Source organism: Barbus barbus, assembly GCF_936440315.1.
Source record: "Barbus barbus genome assembly, chromosome: 15".
In the NCBI taxonomy this organism is placed as follows: Eukaryota; Metazoa; Chordata; class Actinopteri; order Cypriniformes; family Cyprinidae; genus Barbus; species Barbus barbus.
Window position 1 is genome coordinate 28,265,471 of NC_136743.1, and position 22,371 is coordinate 28,287,841.

A 22,371-nucleotide genomic window follows, 5' to 3' on the forward strand; every position below is an offset into this window, starting at 1 on the left:
GCACTCTCTCCACCTTCAATACCACGACTGAGATGCCCTTGAGCAAGGCACTGAACCCCCAATTGCTCCCCGGGCGCTGCAGCATAAATGGCTGCCCACTGCTCCGGGTGAGTGTTCACGGTGTGTGTGTTCACTGCTGTGTGTGTGTGCACTTTGGACGGGTTAAATACAGAGCATGACTTCCGAGTATGGGTCACCATACTTGGCCGTATGTCATGTCACTTTCACTTTTTCACTTTCACTATATGTATTTCTTTCTTCTGCCGAACACAAACGAAGATATTTTGAAGAATATTGGTAACCAAACAGTTGATGTAGCCAGAAAGAAATTCAAACAGGTTTGGAACAACTTGAGGGTAAGTAAATGATGACAGAATTTTATTTTTTTTAGTAAACTAAAAACCCTTTACTAAAAAAAACATATAAAATAACACTTAATTCCAACATTTATTCTCTTTATCTAGTCCTATTCAAAGCATCTGCTGCCCAGATTTTGAGTTTTCAAGAAAATTTAGTACCGAAGACAAAAAGTTGAAATGTTAAATTACACACAATATTAAGTTGCAGTGTAATGATCAACATTATTATGTAAACAGAACTCACCAAAATAATGTTTGCAACATTTAATTAAATCAGTAAATCAGAATATTTAACTTGCAACTATGCATTTCTTTAAGTTAATGGGTCCCCTGAGTGTGGCAGGAAAGTTTTGCATTGGTAGGCGCCACTATAAAAACCATAAATATAACATTTCTCTGAAATATATTTTCTGATGTGGTGTTGTTAATATTAGTACTTGCTTGAAAGAACAAAAAAGAGACAAGAGGAGGGGGTCTCAGTTATCAGAGAACCCGGTGAAGATGCTTGGGACGTGCTATTTAGGGTACAGTCACTTCTTACTAAAAATCCCGTGACACTTGGGTCAACTTTTTCCATTGCCACCATGTCAGGAGCCATGAAAGCTTGGGAATTTTTTTGGGAGCACTGCAATAAGTTTGCAGTGTTTGACGTCAAAGCGCTTGTTGTTCCAGAGTGCAGCACGTGGAAACTCAATACATGTGGGCCACTGGAGGCTTTTCTTAGGGCCCCCGGCTCCAGAGGAGGAAGTGATCAAGGCAAAAACAAGTCTGATCACTTTCCCTTCACAGAAAAGGCAGAATTTCCTTATAGCATGTTTGTTTATCACGCACTCAAGATGAGGGCCAAGTTGCATATCTGATGATGCTTTCAGAGAATTAATTCAAGGAGAATAAAACAAAGTTTCAAAGTTTGTTGACAGAGTTGATGCAGTTTGAATAAATTCAGGCATATGCCACCAGATTGTAACATGAACTGATGCATAACAATACTCATTTTATTCATATTGTATGTTTTAAGGTTAATTTTCTGTAAAATGTACAATGCCATTTATACGTGATTTTTAAAATGGCTGTGTGTTCACTGTAAATTATGCATATATTTTCTCTGCAGTCTGAAATAAATAGTGTGTCTGTGTTTATTCCTGTTAACTAACCTATACTCTGGTGTTGTTGGTCACATTTCTGTGAAATGACCTACCTGTTTTCAATCAGTCATCTCAGATGAGAGATTCCAGTAGTTGTTGACAAGATTTCAAGATTTCATTGGCCCTTTATTGCAGTCTTTTTTATCATCTGAAAATCAGTTTTGGCTGCTGACCCCTTGTGGCTATATATGGTACCTCTGTTGCAAAAGAGCTTCAGTAATGAATGACAGTGTGCAGCATCATGTGCACCAAAATAATGAGCATGAACAATTATTTCAGGGCTGAAAACTTTTAATTCAATAAAATACAAAGATTTATATTTTAGACCTTTATATCTGACACATAGATAAAACTTCATTTTGTGATTAGTTTTAGGGCAAGTCTTGTATTAGTTCGTGATCTGAGCAAGCATCAAATGTATTTGGTGAAAGGAGGGAGAGGGGTCACAGATTAATTGATATTAAAGGATTAGTTAACCCAAAAAAAGAACATTTGCTGAAAATTTATTCACTTTCAGGTCATTCAAGATGTAGATGAGTTTATTTCTTCGCCGAAACATATTTAGAGAAATTTAACATTATGTCACCAATGGATGCTCTGCAGTGAATGGGTGCCGTCAGAATGAGACATCACAATAATCCACAAGTAATCCATTTAATAGTCCATCAGTTAATGTCTTGTGAAGCGAAAAGCTGTGTGTTTGTAAGAAAACTAATTTTTAAGCCATTTTTAACTTCTGTTGACTTGAATTGTGGATTTTGATGTGAGAGGACAACAGAGGAAGGAAGTGTTATGATGGATTATGGACTCATATTTTGCCCAGAAGCAACAGTTTAAAATTCAAATGTACTAATGATTTATTTGTTTTTTAAACATGCAATGGTTCGCTTAAACAATGTTAATTTATGGACTAGAGTCTTGTGGATTATTGTGATATTTTTTCGGCTGTTTTTAGTCTCATTCTGACGGGACTCATTCACTGCTTTCTCCAAATCTGTTCCAATGAAGAAACAAACTCATCTTGGATGACCTGAAAGTAGTACATTTTAAGCAAAACATTGACTTCAAATCAAAGTACAGTGTTTTTCCACAAGCGCCGAGTATAAAGGAGGAAATAATATTAATGTATCCAAACTGTCAAAATAAAAATAGAATTAGAAAATAAAATCTGTGAAATTACAAAAACGCTCAACTGAAGTATCGTTCACAGGATCAGACCAGTGTATCCCTCTCTGAATGTACGAACCCTACTACGGCTTTGCTCAGGTCATGAATATTAATTACGCACCGTGACGCAGGCCTACCTGATTTGCTGACGGAGTGTGGTAGAACGCTGGTGAATCTGCGAACCAACGAATCCAATGCGTTGAAAGGCTTGGCTCATGAATATCGATTCGTTACCTGACTGGACGGTCCAGGAAGGTTACCAACCTACGTCGACATGACCTTATTAATATTCACGAGCTAAGCCTCCGCCATAGTACGGTTCGTAATTACGCGACCCTCCCACATTCTCCGTTCATCAGCGGCTGTCCTCAGCATCCCCTTGCTCTGTGATGATGGTGTGCGTGGATGCTGCTCATGCGGCGGTGCCTGGGGCCTAACCCACCGGTTACCGGGAAACCCGAGAGACGAGGACGCGAGGGGGTGGGCAGTATGAACCTTTCCTTTAACGACCGGTTACCGGATCACTGCTGTATCTCATGTCAGTTTGTTTGCTCGCGTGAAACCGAGGAATGAAGTGCTGCAACCATGATGCAAGGTAAAAAATTCCACTCTGGGCCCTTAAATGCATCGCTTGTCTGTTGATGTTATGTATTCGCGCGCTAGTATTCCCTGTAACGTTACATCTGAATGCAGCACATGATTGTTTTGGTGTCTGTCTCCTTGAAGGAGGTGAAGGATTATGTGTCTCATGTTGTAGTTCCAGTGGGCATGTGTGTTTGCACCGTGACACACACAAACATCACGATGGCACATTTAAAACCAGGGTTTTCTGTGGGCCAGATTTACACATGTGGTCCAGTGCACAAAATAAATCTGCCATCAGGATGCTTGTGTGCCTTTGCTCTGTGGTCCACAGGCCCACCCTCATGATCTTATAGGTCACTTCATCCCTTGAATTATTTCCTCTAATTTAAAGGGATAGATCACCCAAAAATGTACTTTTTGTCATCATTTATTCATCCTTGTGTAGTTCCAAACTCGTGTGATTTTTTTTTTTAATTTATTTATTTATTTTTTTCCTGGAGAAATTGAGTGGAGAATAGACTGGTCACTGTTCAAAAGTTTGGGGTCAGTATTGTAAAATAATTATAATAATTTTCAAATTAAAAAATTATATTTCAAATAAATGCTGTTCTGTTCATCACCGAATGCTGAAAAAATATGTATCTTGGTTTCACAAAAATATTAATAATTTTCCACATTGATAATAATATTTTTTTTCTTGAGCATCAAATCTGCATATAAGAATGATTTCTGAAAAATCATGTGACACTGAAGACTGGAGTAATGAAGCTGAAAATTCAGCTCTCCATCACAGGAATAATTACATTTTATAATGTTTTCAGACAGAAAAAACTTTAATAATATTTCAGAATGATACTGTATTAAAATAAATGTAGACTTAATGAGCAAAAGTGACTTCTTTGACCCAAGAAGTAAGATTTTTTAGTGAATTAGTTGATACCATTCTCGATACCAGTCTGAATCTCTTTTTTTTTTTCTCGAAATAAGCAAGTTAAGTAAAAATGGATCATACTGGTTGAAATAAAAATGCCTGTTTGTCCACAAATTGCTTGGATCCAGATCTCAAATGAATGACAGTTTAAATTTCAATTGGTTTCTCAAACCAAGCTATCAAATGAACCGATCAAAAACACATAGAATGTAGTGTATGTGTTGTATGGACCACCGTTATGATGTGTTTGTGTCCTTTTGTGGAGCTTGAAAGCTCCAGTCCACACTGATCGTCAGTGCAAGCAGTTTTTGGAAAGAACAGCCAAAATGCCTCCTTTTTTGTTCCACGGAAGAAGAAAGTCAAAGAGGTTTTGAATGACATAAGGGTGTGTAATTACATCATATTAGTGGGTGAACTATTCCTTGAATCCAATCTTACAAAACTGTTTATTAAGTGGCGTTTTAGGATGCAAGTGTTTAAGGGAGTGAGCAAGCTGCACGCAGTTTCATCTCCTCATATTTGTTTTGGAGTAACTCGACTTAATTGTTTCACATTTAGCCAAGCGGAGGAGGAAATGTCAGCTTTTCCCTACAGATCTTTTAGACCAGAGGCATGATGGGTGAACCTTCAACTAGAGGCTTTTACACTGGCACAGAGCCCCTCAAGCCGTCCCGTATGCCATCATGCCAAGATCTGCAGGCTATAAATTCTTGTGCCTTATCTGTTAATATCAACCATGATGCCAGTCATCCGTAGGGGCTTTTCTTTCTGCATACAAGTAAACCAGAACATAGAGAAAATATTGGAAAATAAGCATTAGATCTTGCATATTTGTTTCTGCGGACACCCTTCCATCAGTAAACGACTGCATGGCCTCATTGCAAATTTGGTCATCCAGGTTGAACATGCTCTTTGAATCCCAGTACAATTACGCAGTAATGTTGCCTTGATGGAAATATTTAGTAAAAAAATCATCATTTAATCCAGTCCACTTAAAATGAGATCTTGGGGGGAAAAAATGTTTTTGCATTTTTTAGTTGCAGATGTTGAAATATTTATGTGAAATGTCTCTCCCCTGGTGACTGAATTTTGCATTTGTTTTTTAGATGTTAGTAAATTTAACTCTCTACTGTTTAACATTTTGCTTTGTGTTTGGGTAGCTGATAGCGTTCAGTGACAGCAGTGTGACATAGTTTGTCTAAAAACATTTAACGTTTTGCAAATTCTTGTATAATTGTAGCACAACTGTTGTCATTATTGATGTTTTTCGTTTTTTCAGCTTCAAATCAGCATATTAGAGTGATTTCTGGAGGATCATGTGACACTAAAGACTGGAATAATGATGCTGGAAATACAGCTTTGCATCACAGGGATAAATTACATTGTAAAATAATTACAATAGAAAACAGTTTTCTTAAAATGTTTAAATGTGAAATATTAAAATGAAAATCTTACTGACCCCAGACTTTATACAGTATATATATTTTCGTGTCACATGTTGCACTAGGAACTATGTATTATTTTGTTCCTGATGATAACCATGACTTTTAACAGGACTGAAAAAGCGTACCCGAAAGGCCTTCGGGATACGGAAGAAAGAAAAGGACAGTGACTCCACGTGAGTAAGAGCAGTCCGTGATGTGACCGAGGACATCAGCTCTACACAGATCTCTAAAGAATATTCTGATTTGCTCACTGGTGCATGTGTAGAAATGGCTGCCTTGGCACAGCTTAGTTTATTGTGATTTGAGTGAATTGTGCTTTCTATAATGATGCATTGCTAAGACTTGGCTCAGTGTAATTTTGTCAAATGTGCAGTAGTAGAGGAGCCAGTCTTTTACTATTGGCATAAAGTCTGGCCCACAATTTTGCTTGTGCATATCTAGTTTATTGGTCTTTTACTTTCTCATAAAAAGATTTCCCAAAGATTTGATACAGGATATCTCACAAAATTTGGAAAATCCAGTGATTGTTTGTAGCAGCCTTGTTACCTTGCCGTATACCTGACTTTGGATGTTGCGTATCAGCTAGCCAGTTATACTGAAGATTATAATTTTCAGCCAGTTTGTAATAATATTTTTGTGTACAAAGTGTATGAAATGGTCAGTAAATAGAGTGTGCATCTGAAGCTGATAGCATGAATAGTAAACTTTGTGTAGGGTCACATAATCACATTATATTGTCTTTATGCCCATTAATTTGATAAATTTGAAGTATATTGTGTACACATTGTTTATACTTATCATTCAGTCGGGTATCTAAAATATGAACATTTAATTTGATATTTTTTCAGTGGATCCCCAGACAAAGACAAATCTGTGAGTACAGCATAATTCATGACAGTGAAGACTAATATACCTTGTGAAATAATATATCATTGTTTTTTTTCTTACAATGTCTCGTCTCGCATGTTTTATTCCCAGAAAAAAGCCAATGGTGCACCTAATGGTTTCTGCGGTGAGATTGACTGGGATCGATATGTAAGTAAATCTCTCCGAATGCTGATTATTCATACTGTCTTTTATAGTTCCTGTGAATGTAATGCCTCATCTGATTGTCTGTTTGATAACAGAACTCTCCTGATGTGGATGATGAGGGTTTCAGCGTTAAACCCGGAGAACAAGGGGGAAATATCCTTCCAGTCTATGTTTGCTTATTGATCTGTAGTGTTTCTCATCTTTTCTAACCTTTAATTAGTTAAAAAAAGACAAAAAACTATGGAGATGGGACTCCTTCTTCTAAAATGAATCTTCTTTAACAAGACTCACCAGCTCCAAAAGTCATCAAGACACTCTTCTCCTCCAGTGAGTCAGAGGGAGAGGAGGAGCATGGGAAGAAATTTAAGATCAAGATCAAGCCGTTGACAGCAAACAGTGGAAACTGCACAGTGTCTACTATGGATGAGCTGAAGGCCTCAGTAGGGACGCTGGCAATCTCTCCTTCTCCTCTGGTTAGTCTCGCAGTTATGCTTTACAGAGCTGATGTCCCATAATAATATTCACATTACAATACTGAGATGATTTCCTCTGTTCTTCTGTTTGTTTCCTCACACAGAGAAAGAGTCCGGTAAGCAAGCGTTTTTTTACACTTCCTTAGACCTTTAAAGATGCAAATTAGAATTGCATAACCTCTGTCACATCTGTAGTTTAGTTTACGGATATTAGCCCTTAGGAGCGTAACAGCAAATGGTGAATCAATCAATGCCTAGTCCAAGATGGTGTATCAATGTAGGGATACATGATACTGTATATCAATGATTTATTTATTTATTTATTTATTGGTTTTGGATGCTATTGGATATACAATTGTGCATATTCATATCCACTGCTTGTACATTTAGAATATATTTGCTTATCATCTAATGCCCACTTAAAGTCAAAAACACTAATAATTTAATAACACTATTAAATGTAATCTAAAGCTCAAAATGAATATGCATTTTTTTACACACACATATATACACTCAAAAGTTTGGAGTCAGTAAGTTTTTTTTTAACTTTTTAAAAAGTCTTCTATCCTCACTATGACTGCATTCATGTGATCAAAAAAAAAAAAAAGAGTAAACATATATTGATTGTAATTTATTTATTATAATGCCATTTTATTACAATTTCTATATTTAATTTTTTTCTATTTAATATATTTTAAAATGTAATTTATTCCTGTGATGCGAAGTTGAATTATCAGCATCATTACTCCAGTCACATGATCCTTCAGAAATCATTCTAATATGCTGATTTGATGTTCATGAAACACGAATGTTCATGAATAAGAAATTCCTTATTATTATCAATGTGGAACAGTTGTGTTGCTTAATATATTTGTGAATCCATGATACATTTTTCATCTTTTTATAACCCTATAATTGTCAGAAGATAGACACAGGACACAGAGGTAAGTGCAATACAATCAACAGGTTTATTGAGTAGTAGCAGAGGGGACTGAGATGAGCAGAATGTCCTGGTAAGCAGGCGGGGAATAGGAATGTCTCTAGGGGCTTATCTGAGTGTGAATGTCCTTTTCCCTTTTCCAGGGGATCCAGAGGTAACAGTGGAGCGTGGAGAACAGGAGTGGTGGAGAACAGGAAAAGGAACACTGGAGCAACTGGTAAGTAGACAAAAGGTAAGTGCATCAGGTTAGTCAACATGGAAAGTTTGAGACCAGACAGTGAGTGAACGGGAGGAGTGCAGGGATATAGTGCTGCTAATTAGTGCTGACAGGTGGCGGTGATCAGAAATCAGAGGATTGGGATCTGGTGAGTGTCGTTGGTGGAGACTGCGGTGACTCTCTGACAGTACCCCCTCCTCCAGGTGCGGCTCCTGACGCCCTATTACGGCGACTCCCGTCGCCGAGAGTCCAAGATGTCCTGCACCCTGTAGACTAGGGGCTCCTCGATGATCTCGGGAGGAGGAAGTACTGCAGGCTCTTCGGGTTCTGTGACAGAGGAAGAGACAGGCTTGAGGAGTGAGACATGGAATGCTGGATGGATACGATACCGTGCAGGGAGTTGGAGACGGAAGGTGGCCTCATTTATCTGCCTCTCGATGGTAAAGGGACTGATATAGCGGGGACTCCCTGAGGAGAAACTGACGGTGACATCGAGGAGTTTGAAGAATGCCTTCCAGACACTGGAGACAAACTGTGGCCCATGGTCGGAAGCGACATCTTCCGGGATGCCAAAGGTGTGGAAGAGATTATGGAAGAGGGCCTCTGCTGTTTCGAGGGCTGTGGGTAAACCCCGGAGGGGAATTAACTTGCAGGCTTTGGAGAATCTGTCAACTGCAACGAGTATGCAGGTATAACCTTCTGACTTGGGGAGATCTGTGACGAAGTCGACTCCGACGCGGGACCAGGGGCGACGTGGAATGGGTAATGGGACTAATTTTCCGCCGGGTAAGTGAAGTGGAGTCTTGGAGATGGCACAGACTGAGCATCCACGAACGTACTGGGAGACATCCTGGGCCATACTGGACCACCAGTACAGAGCTTGGAGGAGCGAGAGAGTACGCTAGCTGCCTGGGTGTCCGGGGAAGCATGCAGGGAACCCAGAAGGGAAGTCCTCAAGGAAGTGGGCACGTAGGTTTTGCCCTCTGGCCTCCCAGCGGTGTGGGTTTGGTGATGGAGGCGATGCGGATCTGTTCATCCAGGGGGCTCACAAGGACGGCTGGAGGGAGTATGGTTTCAGGTGTGGAGGGTTTGTCGGGGGCATGGATACGTGAGGGGGAATCTGCCTTGACATTCTTATCTCCGGGTTAATACATGATGGAAAACTGGAACCGGGTGAAGAAGAGCTGTTCGAAGAGCATTGACCAGCCCTTCGAAGGGAATTAGCAGCGGCGGGGTTCGGGAACTCCATCTCCGGTCCTCGGTTCTGATCTGGTCTTCTGTCAGCAGATAGACAGAGGACACAGAGGTAAGTGCAATACAATCAACAGGTTTATTGAGTAGTAGCAGCGGGGAATGAGATGAGCAGAATGTCCAGGTAAGCAGGCGGGTAATGGGAATGTCTCTAGAGGCTTATCTGAGTGTGAATGTCCTTTTTCCTTTTCCAGAGGATCCGGAGGTAACATTGGAGCTTGAAGACGGTGGAGAACAGTGATAAGAACACTGAAGCAACTGGTAAGTAGACAAAAGGTAAGTGGGTCAGGTTAATCAACATGAAAAGTTGACCAGATAGTGAGTGAACTGGAGGAGTGCAGGGATATAGTGCTGCTGATTAGTGCTGACAGGTGGCGGTGATCAGAAATCAGGGGATTGGGATCTGGTGAGTGTCGTTGGTGGAGACTGCGCTGACTCTCTGACAATAATGGCTTTTACTGACACTTTTGATAAAAATCTTACTGACCCTAAAGTTTTGAATGATAGTATGTTGTTATATTATTATGATTATATTATATATTATATTATTTTTAGGGTGTTATTATTTCATACATGTTTATGCTGTGATGCCTTGTACACTTGTACTATTTAAAATAAAAAGATTAAAATTAAAATGGAAAGCTATTTAGACAAAATACAGTGCATTCAGAAAGTATTCAGACCCCCTTCACTTTTTTATGTTGCAGCCTGACACTACAATTTTAAATTGTCAATACAAGTTTAAATCCTTTTTTTTTTTTTTTTTTTTTTTTGCTCCTCATTAATCTATACTCCGTACCTCATAATGACAAAGTGAAAACAGGATTTTAGAAATGTCTGTAAATTTATTAAAAAGAAAAAACTGAAATATCCCATTTACGTAAGTATTCAGACCCTTTGCAACAACACTTGAAATTTAGCTCAGGTGCCTCCCATTTCTCTTGATCATTGCTGAGATGTTTCTACACCTTTATTGGAGTCAAATTAAATTTGATTGGACATGATCTGGGGAAGGCTACAAAAAATTTCTGCTGCACTGAAGGTTCCCAAGAGCACAGTGACTTCCTTAATTCTCAAATAGATGATGTTTGGCACAACCAGGACTCTTCCAAGAGCTGGGTTGCCCAGCCAAACTGAGCAACTGATGGAGAAGGGCCTAGACTGGTGACCAAGAAGCTGATGGTCACTCTAGTTGAGCTCCATGATCATATATGCAGATGAGAGAAACCTACAGAAGGGCAAACATCACTGCAACACTCCACTGATCTGGGCTTTATGGTGGTGTGGCAAGAGTCAATCCTCTCTTCAGTTAAGACGCATGAAAACACACTTTGAATTTGCAAAACGGCACCTAAAGGACCCTCAGACTCTGTGAAACAAGACTCTCTTGTCTGATGAACCTGAATTCTAAGCATCATGTTTGAAGGAAACCAACTCTGCTTATCACCTGCCGAGTACCATCCCAAAAGTAAAGTGTGCTGGTAGCAGCCTCATGCTGTGGGGCTGTTTTTCAGCATTAGGGAATGAGGGACTCGTGAGAGTAGAAGAAAAGCTCAATGCAACAAAATATTGAGGTAGCCTTAATGATAACCTAGTCCAGAGCATTCGGAACCTCAGACTGGGCAGAAGGTTCACCTTCCAACAGGACAATGGCCCTAAGTACACAGCCAAGGGAACACAGGAGCGGCATTTGGACAACTTTGTGAATGTTCTAGAGTGGCCCAGCCAGAGCCCTGACTTGAACCCTATCAAACATCTCTGAAGAGACCTGAAAATGGCTGTCCACTGGCGGCCCCCATCCAACCTGACCGAGCTTGAGAGGATTTGCAAAGAAGAATGGCAGAGACTCCCCCAATTCAGGTGTGCAAAGCTTGTTGCGTCATACCCAAAGAGACTCGAGGCTGTAATTGCTGCCTCTGTAATTGCTGAATACTTATGTAAATTTTTAATAAATTCACAGACATTTCTAAAATTCAGTTTTCACGTTGTCATTATGAGATAGATTAATGTAGATTAATGCAGAATGTAGATTAATGAGAAAAAAAAAGATTATTTTTTTTTTTACTAACAGGCTGCAACATAACAAATTGAAAAAGTGAAGGGGGTCTGAATACTTTCTGAATGCACTGTAGTATTGATATTGGTTATTGGCCATAACATGAAAATGGTGTTTTCTTAACAATACTGAATTTTAATATTGATCCAGCTACAGTGAGGGAAAAATTATTTGATCCCCTGCTGATTTTGTGCGCTTGCCCACTGACAAAGAAATGATCAGTCTATCATTTTAATGGTAGGTTTATTTGAACAGTGAGAGACAGAATAAGAACAAAAAAATCCAGAAAACCGCATTTCAAAAAAGTTATAAATTGATTTTTCATTTTAATGAGTGAAATAAGTATTTGATCCCCTATCAGTCAGTAAGATTTCTGGCTCCCAGGTGTCTTTTACACAGGTAAAGAGCTGAGATTAGGAACACTCTCTTAAAAGGAGTGCTCCTAATCTCAGTTTGTTACCTATATAAAAGACACCTGTCCACAGAAGCAATCAATCAATCAGATTCCAAACTCTCCACCATGGCCAAGACCAAAGAGCTGTCCAAGGATGTCAGGGACAAGATTGTAGACCTACACAAGGCTGGAATGGGCTACAAGACCATCGCCAAGCAGCTTGGTGAGAAGGTGACAACAGTTGGTGCGATTATTTGCAAATGGAAGAAACACAAAATAACTGTCAATCTCCCTCGGTCTGGGTCTCCATGCAAGATCTCACCTTGTGGAGTATGAGAACGGTGAGGAATCAGCCCAGAACTACACGGTAGGATCTTGTCAATGATCTCAAGGCAGCTGGGAGCACCAAGAAAACAATTGGTAACACACTATGCCGTGAAGGACTGAAATCCTGCAGCACACGCAAGATCCCCCTGCTCAAGAAAGCACATGTACAGAGCCGTCTGAAGTTTGCCAATGATTCAGAGGAGAACTGGGTGAAAGTGTTGTGGTCAGATGAGACCAAAATCATGCTCTTTGGCATCAACTCAACTCGCCGTGTTTGGAGGAGGAGGAATGCTGCCTATGACCCCAAGAACACCATCCCCACCGTCAAACATGGAGGTGGAAACATTATGCTTTGGGGGTGTTTTTCTGCTGAGGGGACAGGACAACTGCACCGCATCAAAGGGACGATGGACAGGGCCATGTACCGTCAGGGCCAGGGCATTGAAGCCAGCCAGGGAGCTGAAAATGGGTCGTGGATGGGTATTCCAGCATGAAAATGACCCAAAACACACGGCCAAGGCAACAAAGGAGTGGCTCAAGAAGAAGCACATTAATGACTTCCTGAGAAAATCCCTCCTGAGATGTGTGCAAACCTGATGGCCAACTACAAGAAACGTCTGACCTCTGTGGTTGCCAACAAGGGTTTTGCCACCAAGTACTAACTCACGAGTTCACACTTACATATAATAAATGGAATAAAGTTTATGCGTATTTGGCGTGCTGTCCGAGGGGAGGGCTCCGAGCTCGGAATTTCAGAGAGTCTCCGAGCCCCCCCCCCCTACAGGTTAGGACAGGAATAGTTGTAAGTGCGAAGAAGGGGTGGCGGAGGGATGCTGGAAAACTGCCAATGAACAGAGGTAAGTCTGCTGTGTATATATACACACCTCTTATCTTGTTAACTGGGTTGATTACTGATTGTTCTCCTCTCGTGTTAATTAGGTTAATTATCTGAACGTGCTCCTCCCGAACTTTGTTAAAACATCATGTCATGTTTTGCGAAGGGGTCAAATACTTCTTTCACTCATTAAAATGCAAATCAATTTATAACTTTTTTTAAATGCATTTTCTGTAGTTTTTGTTGTTATTCTGTCTCTCACTGTTCAAATAAACCTACCATTAAAATTATAGACTGATCATTTCTTTGTCAGTGGGCAAACATACTAAATCAGCAGGGGATCAAAAAAAAATTCCCTCACTGTATGTTTGAATAAATACTTACCGAGATCACGTATCATAATTCATTTTTTAAATAGAAATTATTTACTTTTTTAAAAACATTAATGCCTTCATGTACATTTACGTTTATGAATTTTGCAGAGACTTTTATCCAAAGCAGCTTACAGTACATTGCATTTAAGTTATACATAGTTATATTTAAGTTATAAGCATTTACTGTGTGCTTCATATAATAGAAAACTGTGCTTCTACAGTTTTATTCAACTTTTTAATATCACATACAATTAGTAGCCAGGTTTGCCAGTCTTAATATTAAGAAAGTGTAAACACAAGCAACAAAATGTGTTGTTAGTTTGGTTTGAAGCAATAGGTGGGAAAAGATCCATCACAGACATTATTTATTTTTTGTTAATAGTACTGATCTGTGACTCGCTCTCTGACCAGGTCTGTTCTTTCTCCTTTTTTACTGATCTCAGAGGCGAAGTCCAGTAAGTATGGATCTTGTTAATGTACTACAAAACTGTGTTGCGTATGATACAGAGGTCTGATGCTGCTATCGCATGCGCAGTAGAGCCTGAGTTACGCTAAACCTTTCAGTGATGCTTCATACTGTTTTACTGCTGTACTGACAGCTTGATACCCTCATGGATCAATAGGAGTGAATCATTCGATTCTTGATATCATCTGCAGCTTCAGCATGTTGGATGTGGATGTTCCAGCGTTGGCACCTGGACTCTGTTTTCTATTAGCTGAAGATGTTTGTCACTCATCAGCTGTAATAAATGGAACAAATGGAAAACATTGACCAGGTGCCAAATAATACCCTCTGTCTGTTATCTCATAGATTTTTTTAGTTTTATAATATGTGTTGTACTGTTTTTGACTCTTTCGTGTTTTAATAAATTATGCACTATTTTGGTCATTACAAGATTTTTTGGGTCCGATTTGTTTTTTTTTAGTGCTGTCAAATGATTAATCACATCCAAAATAAATGTTATGTGTATATTTATTATGTAAATGTAAATACACACATATATTTTGAAAATGTATATTTACATGTATATATTTACAGTATCTCACAGATGTGAGTACACCCCTCACATTTTTGTAAATATTTTATATATTTTCATGTGACAACACTGAAGAAATTATACTTTGCTACAATGTAAAGTAGTGAGTGTAGATTTTGTATAACAGTGTAAATTTGCTGTCCCCTGAAAATAACTCAACACACAGCCATTAATGTCTAAACCGCTGGCCACAAAAGTGAGTACAACCATAAGTGAAAATGTCCAAATTGGGCCCAGTTAGCCATTTTCTCTCCCCGGTGTCATGTGACTCGTTAGTGTTACAAGGTCTCAGGTGTGAATGGGGAGCAGGTGTGTTAAATTTGGTGTTATTGCTCTCACTCTCTCATACTGGTCACTGGAAGTTCAACATGTCACCTCATGGCAAAGAACTCTCTGAGGATCTGAAAAAAATAATTGTTGCTCTACATTTTGGTTGAAGGGGTGGGGGGTCAGCCTGTCAGTACTCAGACCATACGCTGCACATTGCATCAAATTGGTCTGCATGGCTTGCATCCCAGAAGGAAGCCTCTTCTGATGCACAAGAAAGCCCGCAAACAGTTTGCTGAAGACAAGCAGACTAAGGACATGGATTACTGGAACCATGTCCTGTGGTCTGATGAGACCAAGATAAACTTATTTGGTTCAGATGGTGTCAAGCGTGTGTGGCGGCAACCAGGTGAGGAGTACAAAGACAGGTGTGTCTTGCCTACAGTCAAGCATGGTGGTGGGAGTGTCATGGTCTGGGGCTGCATGTGTGCTGCCGGCACTGGGGAGCTACAGTTCATTGAGGGAACCATGAATGCCAACATGTACTGTGACATACTGAAGCAGAGACTGGGCCGCAGGGCAGTATTCCAACATGATAACGACCGCAAACACACCTCCAAGATGACCACTGCCTTGCTAAAGAAGCTGAGGGTAAAGGTGATGGACTGGCCAAGCATGACTCCAGACCTAAACCCTATTGAGCATCTGTGGGGCATCCTCAAACGGAAGGTGGAGGAGCGCAAGGTCTCTAACATCCACCAGCTCCGTGATGTCGTCATGGAGGAGTGGAAGAGGACTCCAGTGGCAACCTGTGAAGCTCTGGTGAACTACATGCCCAAGAGGGTTAAGGCAGTGCTGGAAAATAATGGTGGCCACACAAAATATTGACACTTTGGGCCCAATTTGGACATTTTCACTTAGGGGTGCACTCACTTTTGTGGCCAGCGGCTTAGACATTAATGGCTGTGTTGAGTTATTTTGAGGAGACAGCAAATATACAAAGTTATACAAGCTGTACACTCACTACTTTACATTGTGGCAAAGTGTCATTTCTTCAGTGTTGTCACATGAAAAGATATAATAAAATATTTACAAAAATGTGAGGGGTGTACTCACTTCTGTGAGATACTGTATATTCATATAATTTATATTATATATAAATATATTTAATAAATAAACATAAATTTTTTTCTGAAATATAAACATGCATGTGTGTGTGTGTGTGTGTGTGTGTGTATTTATATATACTTATACTACGGGGCCGTTGAATGCTTGAATCTGATTGGCTGACGAACGTTCTGAGGTGTGCAATTATTTTCAGGGAAACGCACGGCGAACGTAGTTCCAGGCAGCTTTCTTGACCGCATTACAGTTCCATATCACTTCGCATCGTTGTCAGCGCTGCCCTGACGATTTTATCAGTTAGCCTAGTGTAGCAACTTAAAGGCTACACATGACATTTCTCACTAGCGAGGTAATAACAGCGCTGCATCTTAAAGCAGACTTACAGTTTAGAGACGGTGCTTCAGAACACTGTTGAGGGACACACAGAGGTAGCCTAATTCATACAAGCTCTCTCTCTCTCTCTCTCTCTCTCTCTCTCTCTCTCTCTCTCTCTCTCTCTGTTTCTCTTTCTCTGTGTCTCTGTCTCTCTCGCTCTCTTTCTAATAACTTCATTATTAACTGCATTAGTCTGCTATCAACGGCTCAAGCCTCCATTGCCAGCTTTAAAATGACGTTTTGGAACTAGCAAAAGAGTCGTTGGATGAGATGCGGAAGAAATAATCCTACTCACAATAGCGATTTAAGTAGAAAAACCGGACGAATCCCTTGAAATATATAATCTGATCGATGTCTTGAGGTGTGGCAACCGTAGTATAAGCGGAATAATTGACTCCGGACCGTTGAATTATTAGAAAAATAATGCACACCCGAGGTGTAACGGCCACTCCGCTTCGCGTCGTGGCCGCATCACCACATCGGGTGTGCATTATTTTTCTAATAATTCAACGGCCCGTCGTCAATTATTCCTTACATAATAAATATACAAAGTACACTAACATACAGTGTCCTCCAAAAGTATTGGAACAGTAAAGACAAAATTGCTCTGTTGGCTGTGGAGTCAAGACATTTACAAATATGATTAAAAGATGAATATGAGACAAAATTACAGAATGTCACATTTTATTATTGGGTGATTCAACACATACATGTTTTACCAGCTAAGAAGTTCAGCACTTTTAGAGTTTCATCCCTCTATCTGATGTGAGCATAAGTATTGGAGCAGTTGCCTCACAGGTCTTTCTAAGTGATCAGCTGTGTCCTGTTGCATTAATTCTTCAGATATTAAAAGCAGGGAATGTGTCGTATCAGTTATATCCATTACTTCTGCATTCTGAATCTTGCATTCGATGATGACACACACAAACCAGGATGAAGACGAGTGAGCTGACTTTGAGAGAAAAGCAAGCAATTTGGATGCTAAAAGAAAAGAGGAAGTCAATTAGACCAATCTGACATTGCAAATGTCTTGACACCACAGCAAACAGAGCAATTTTGTCTTTACTGTTCCGATACTTATGGAGGGCACTGTATATTATGTAAACAAAAACTTTTATTTTGGATGCGATTAATGGTTTGACAGCACTCATTTTTTCCCTTCTTTTTTAAGCATGGATGCATTGATTTGATCAAAAGTGACAGTATAAGACAAATTTCAGTTTCAAAAGTTACAAAAATATAAAGAAGCAAAACGGTTTTCAACATTGATAATCAGAAATGTTTTTTGAGCCGCAAATCTGCATATTGGAATGATTTCTGCGTGACTCTAAAGACTGGAGTAAAAATGCTGAATATTTAGCTTTCATCACAGAAATAAATTACATTTGAAAATACATTAAAATAGAAAAGTTACTTTGTACTAATATTTCACAATATTACCATTTTTACTGTATTTTTGATCAAATAAATGCAGCTTTGATGAACATAAGGGATTCTTTTCAAAAACGTAAAGAAAATCTCACTGAACATTTGAACGGTAGTCTATGAAACCTTCACAGGCATGTAGGAGTTTGGTACATGTTTTATAGCAGGGCTGTCCAAACTCGGTCCTGGAGGGCCGGTGTCCTGCAGAGTTTAGCTCCGACTTACCTCAACACACCTGCATGGAAGCTTCTAGTATGCCTAATAAGAGCTTGATTAGCTGCTTCCGGTGTGTTTAATTAGGGTTGGAGCTAAACTCTGCAGGACACCGGCCCTCCAGGACCGAGTTTGGACAGCCCTGTTTTATAGTAATGCATGTGTGATTGTCAAAGCAATAGGGTTTCTATCCCCTCGTGTCAGTTAATATAAATGTTTTATAGTATTTGTGGTCTTCGTTATTGACATTATCTTCTTTTATGACCTTTGTTACAGTGCCAGATGAAGCGAAACCTGTCAAGTGAGTGTTTATTTGGAAATATTGACTTCCTGTGTATTGTCATATCACTCCAGTTTTGTATAGTAGTCAATTTCACTTTGCATATTCCAGATGAGGAGATTGCCAGACCACGACGATCTACTCCAACACCCACGACAACTCCAGGACCTGGTTCAGACCCGCCCAGGTTAGTACACCGTCACAAACCCTTAAAGAACTGTTTGTGCTTCTGCTCACTATTGAATTATTCATTTTAAATTAAATAACATTACTAAATTTCATTGCCTGAATACCCTTGGATTGTTTTTGACCTTGTATTTTGCTTCTGTCTCATAAAAAGAGACAACACAACAGCGTTCTTTGGCCCACCGTTTGAGACCAATATTGAAGCACACAACTCAAAAGGTACAGCAGTATTCCTCAATAACCTAACATTGATGAGTTAATTTATTTGTCAAAATAAATGTGGTTTGTGGTTTACATGAACTGAAATGTAATTCAAGGAATTGTTCTTCTGTGTCATGCATTGCTGTGATTTGTAAGTTAGTTAAGGGATGTATTGACGGGTATTTCATTCGTGAATGTTAATGACAGTGTTCCCGGTTGAGCCGGAGCTGTGGTGTCAGTCCACTTCTCTCTCCACCCGTGTTCTGAGCAGATCTCTACCCACTGGAGGTACTGCATGTCAAATGTCCAAAATCTTTTTGATAATGCCAGTTTAAAGCTTCAAAACTGCCCCAGTGAAGACACACAATGGTGACAAATGCTAAAATAGTTCCTAATGATAGGCCTGAATGCTACAAAGCATCACATTTCACTGCTCACTGCAGAGTGTGACTGGATCTACAAGATTAACCAGAAAAAAATCACATGTATTAGCACAAAGACACTTTGAACAGGTCACACAAAAGAATCCACTTTAATTTATAATTATTACTGATTTTATTAATTGATTAGCAATGTAAATTGATATGCATAAACAAGGGTGCTAGGCACATGTCTCCTTTAAAGCAGTGTTATTGTATTATTATTTATATATTTTTATAGTTTTTAACTTGTATTTTGAGTTAGCTTTTATTTTCAAATTTCATTTTAAATCAAGTTGACTTAATTTTGTTGTGCTTTTGTCATTTTTATTAGTTTTGATTAATAAAATACTGAAAATAGTTTGAATTCATTTCAGTTTTAATTTTAGCTTTATTTCAGTTTGTAATTTAGATGTTAGATGTAAGCATGTGTTATGATATTTTAAGCATCATAATAATTTATGCTATTCATAAATTATTAAAGTAAGATATTTATACTGTGCAGTATTCAGTAAGAAAGTACTTTCAGCTCCGCCTCCACTTCTTCCAAAGAACATTCCTGACACTTCCAATTTAGAATCCAAAATCACATAGTTTCATCTCTTGAAAGAATAGAGTTCTTGACAGAAGTGTCTTACTACAGAATACTTGTTCTCAGCTCTATGTTTGTGGTAGGGGTGTGCGATATCAACAAAAATTACATTACATTCTTTATATCCTGTGCAGTGGGAAGAAAATTGCCACCTTAAAGTGATTTCCAGGGACATTTTTATCTTTATAAGATAATTTTTTTAACCTTATTATTGAATTTATTGAATTTATGCATACCTTATATTTATGTCAAATTCTTAAATGTAATCAGTAAATTCAGCTAGAATAATTATAGGCTATTACCAACCAAATTAAATCTAATTCTAAATCAAATAAAATGCTTTTTTCTCTCCAGAAGTTGCATAGAATCAATTTAGATGCATTTAGTCCTCAATTACAAATGCATAGATAATTCTATGAGAATAATATTATTTAAATATTGAAATATAAAATTATTAAAGTTATTAAAAAAATTATTTACAAAATGAAATGATACTTTAAAATATGAAATTTAAGCTGCCTGTAGGTGGCGACATGTCACTGAGTGAGTCATTCATTCAGCAAATTAGTTTAAACGTCTGATTCATTCAGCAACAAAGGCACAGAATCACTGATTTGTTCAAAAATGCTGATTCGTTCAGGAATGAAACGTCTCAGATGTGTTTTCAGATACACACTGCTGCTTTGTTCGAAACTATTTTCGTTGGTGAAATAGAGCAAAAACAGACAAGATTAACTTCTTGTTGAACCGTATAAAATCAATATCATATTTGCAATTGTGCTAATATTTGGGGGGGGGGGGGCACGCTTTGCCCCCATATATTGAATTTTGGGGTCATTCTAACTACATTCTACTAGACTGTGAAAGTTTGTTTTTAGTGAGTGACATACTCAGTAATGTCAGCTTCTACATCATGGGTAGGCAACGTCGGTCCTGGAGTGCCGATGTCCTGCAGAGTTTTGCTCCAACCCTGAAAAAAACCTCACCTGCCTATAGCCCTAGTAATTCTGAAGACCTTTATTAGCTTGTTCAGGTTTGTTTGATTAGGGTTGGAGCTAAACTCTACAGGACAGCGGTACTCCAGGACCGACGTTGCCTACCCCTGTTCTACATTATTGAAACATCAAGACTATAAATATTGCACACCCCTAGTTTGTGGTGGTGAATGTTGGAAGAGTATTTGACAACTTGTTTTCATTTTGTCTGAACAGGTTATTATAGTGTGGTTCCTAGTTTTAGAGGCGATGGATCAGCTTCAGTCTGTCAGGATGCCCCTTTATCTGACCCATCCGGAGGGGCATCTATACCTGACTTGGACAGTGTTTTTGGGCCTGCTGAGACGCCCAGTTCTGGATCAGATGTGCTGCAGTGCAGCTGGGTGAGCTTCAGCGAAGGCTCTCCCGCCCGACCCCCTCCCCCAGACGAACCCGCCCCTTCTCCACCTCTGTCCTCTTCCCCCGCAGACTCGCCCCCGACCTCGCCCCTCCACCTTCCGCCTCCCACCTCTCCCCCTCCCCCACTCCACTCCATCCCACCTCCAGATTCACCTCCACCACCGCCGCCCTCAGACTCTCCTCTGAGTCCACTAGACCTCCCCTGCTGCTTTCAGCTCCCAGAGTCCGAGCCTGAGTCCCCCGTCACCCCTGCCAGCCCTGGACTGCCCTTCCTGCCATCAGATCACCCCCCACATGGAGCCATACCTTCCCCTCTTGCCTTGAGAGACGACAGCAGGAGAACCCCTGACCTGGTGGGCATGAGGGACGAGATTTCTGTGTTTGGCACATCACCCAAAGATCTCGCAGCAGGAAGCTTCAGAGGAACCCCACCTCCACTGCCACCTCCTACTTACAGGAGTGTGGTGGGCTCCCCGGGGCCCGGCAGTGGTGAGTTGAGAAAGAAAATTCTGTCATTTACTCACCCTCAAGTTGTTCCAAGGCTGTATGAATTTCTGTCTTTTGTTGAACATAAAAGAAGATATTTTGCAGAATGTACATAATCAAACAGTAGTTGGACCCTAATGGGTAAAAAACGGAGCTTGCTCTGGAGCAGGATTAGCACCACTTTTGTAGTGTTAACCCTGCATTGTGTTGCTGAACTTGTACAGTGTAAAACAATGTGGTGTTACAGTAAGATGATTAGCAACAGACATACCAATGTTTTGTGTAAGTTTAAATAAAACTATGAATGCTTAATGGCGAGCACACTCAAATTTCATGATTTACCTTGTCTAAAATATTTAAGTAGTGCAAACGGCATGCTGAGGGAAAACTAGATGCTGTAGCCACATTATTAATTTATGGCCATGTTTTATTAATTAATTCCCTTGTTTTAGTTAAATCGTGATCGTGTTTTACTGATTCTTTTCCTTGTTTTAATTTACTTATGTCTTAGCCCAAATTTAATTCAAACAAAGGCACTAATCGATAAGTTGTGGGAACACATGTTTATTTGTGGCCATGATATCTTGTTTTTTCCCCTGCGTGTCATGTGCAGGGCACCCAGAGCTGCTTTTGTGACTGTGCATATTAACCAAAGTTGTAGTTTTTACAGCGGCTGTTCTACTGCCTTAATGCCACCACAAAAAAATTAATTAGATTATTAACTTAATTTAAAAGGGTTATTTACAGTATATTGCCGTTTTGCCTTCTCTGTGAAAACTAATGAACAGTTTGTAATGAACGTCTGAAATACTGTTACAAGGAATAGTATTATTAATATTT

General features: G+C 39.5%; 1 pseudogene across 1 annotated transcript in view; it reads left to right on the forward strand.

Annotated features, from left to right (window-relative positions):
- Positions 1 to 2,836: 2,836 nt before the first annotated feature.
- Positions 2,837 to 22,371, forward strand: part of LOC306881605 (SH3-containing GRB2-like protein 3-interacting protein 1) — a 28,530-nt pseudogene continuing 8,995 nt past the window's right edge. The window contains exons 1-12 of the transcript in view: positions 2,837 to 3,266; positions 5,742 to 5,805; positions 6,481 to 6,505; positions 6,611 to 6,667; positions 6,760 to 6,850; positions 6,959 to 7,149; positions 13,975 to 13,986; positions 18,250 to 18,274; positions 18,365 to 18,440; positions 18,594 to 18,658; positions 18,848 to 18,928; positions 20,863 to 21,534. The product of the transcript in view is annotated as an SH3-containing GRB2-like protein 3-interacting protein 1 (transcript). The remainder of the gene's footprint in view (positions 3,267 to 5,741; positions 5,806 to 6,480; positions 6,506 to 6,610; positions 6,668 to 6,759; positions 6,851 to 6,958; positions 7,150 to 13,974; positions 13,987 to 18,249; positions 18,275 to 18,364; positions 18,441 to 18,593; positions 18,659 to 18,847; positions 18,929 to 20,862; positions 21,535 to 22,371) is intronic.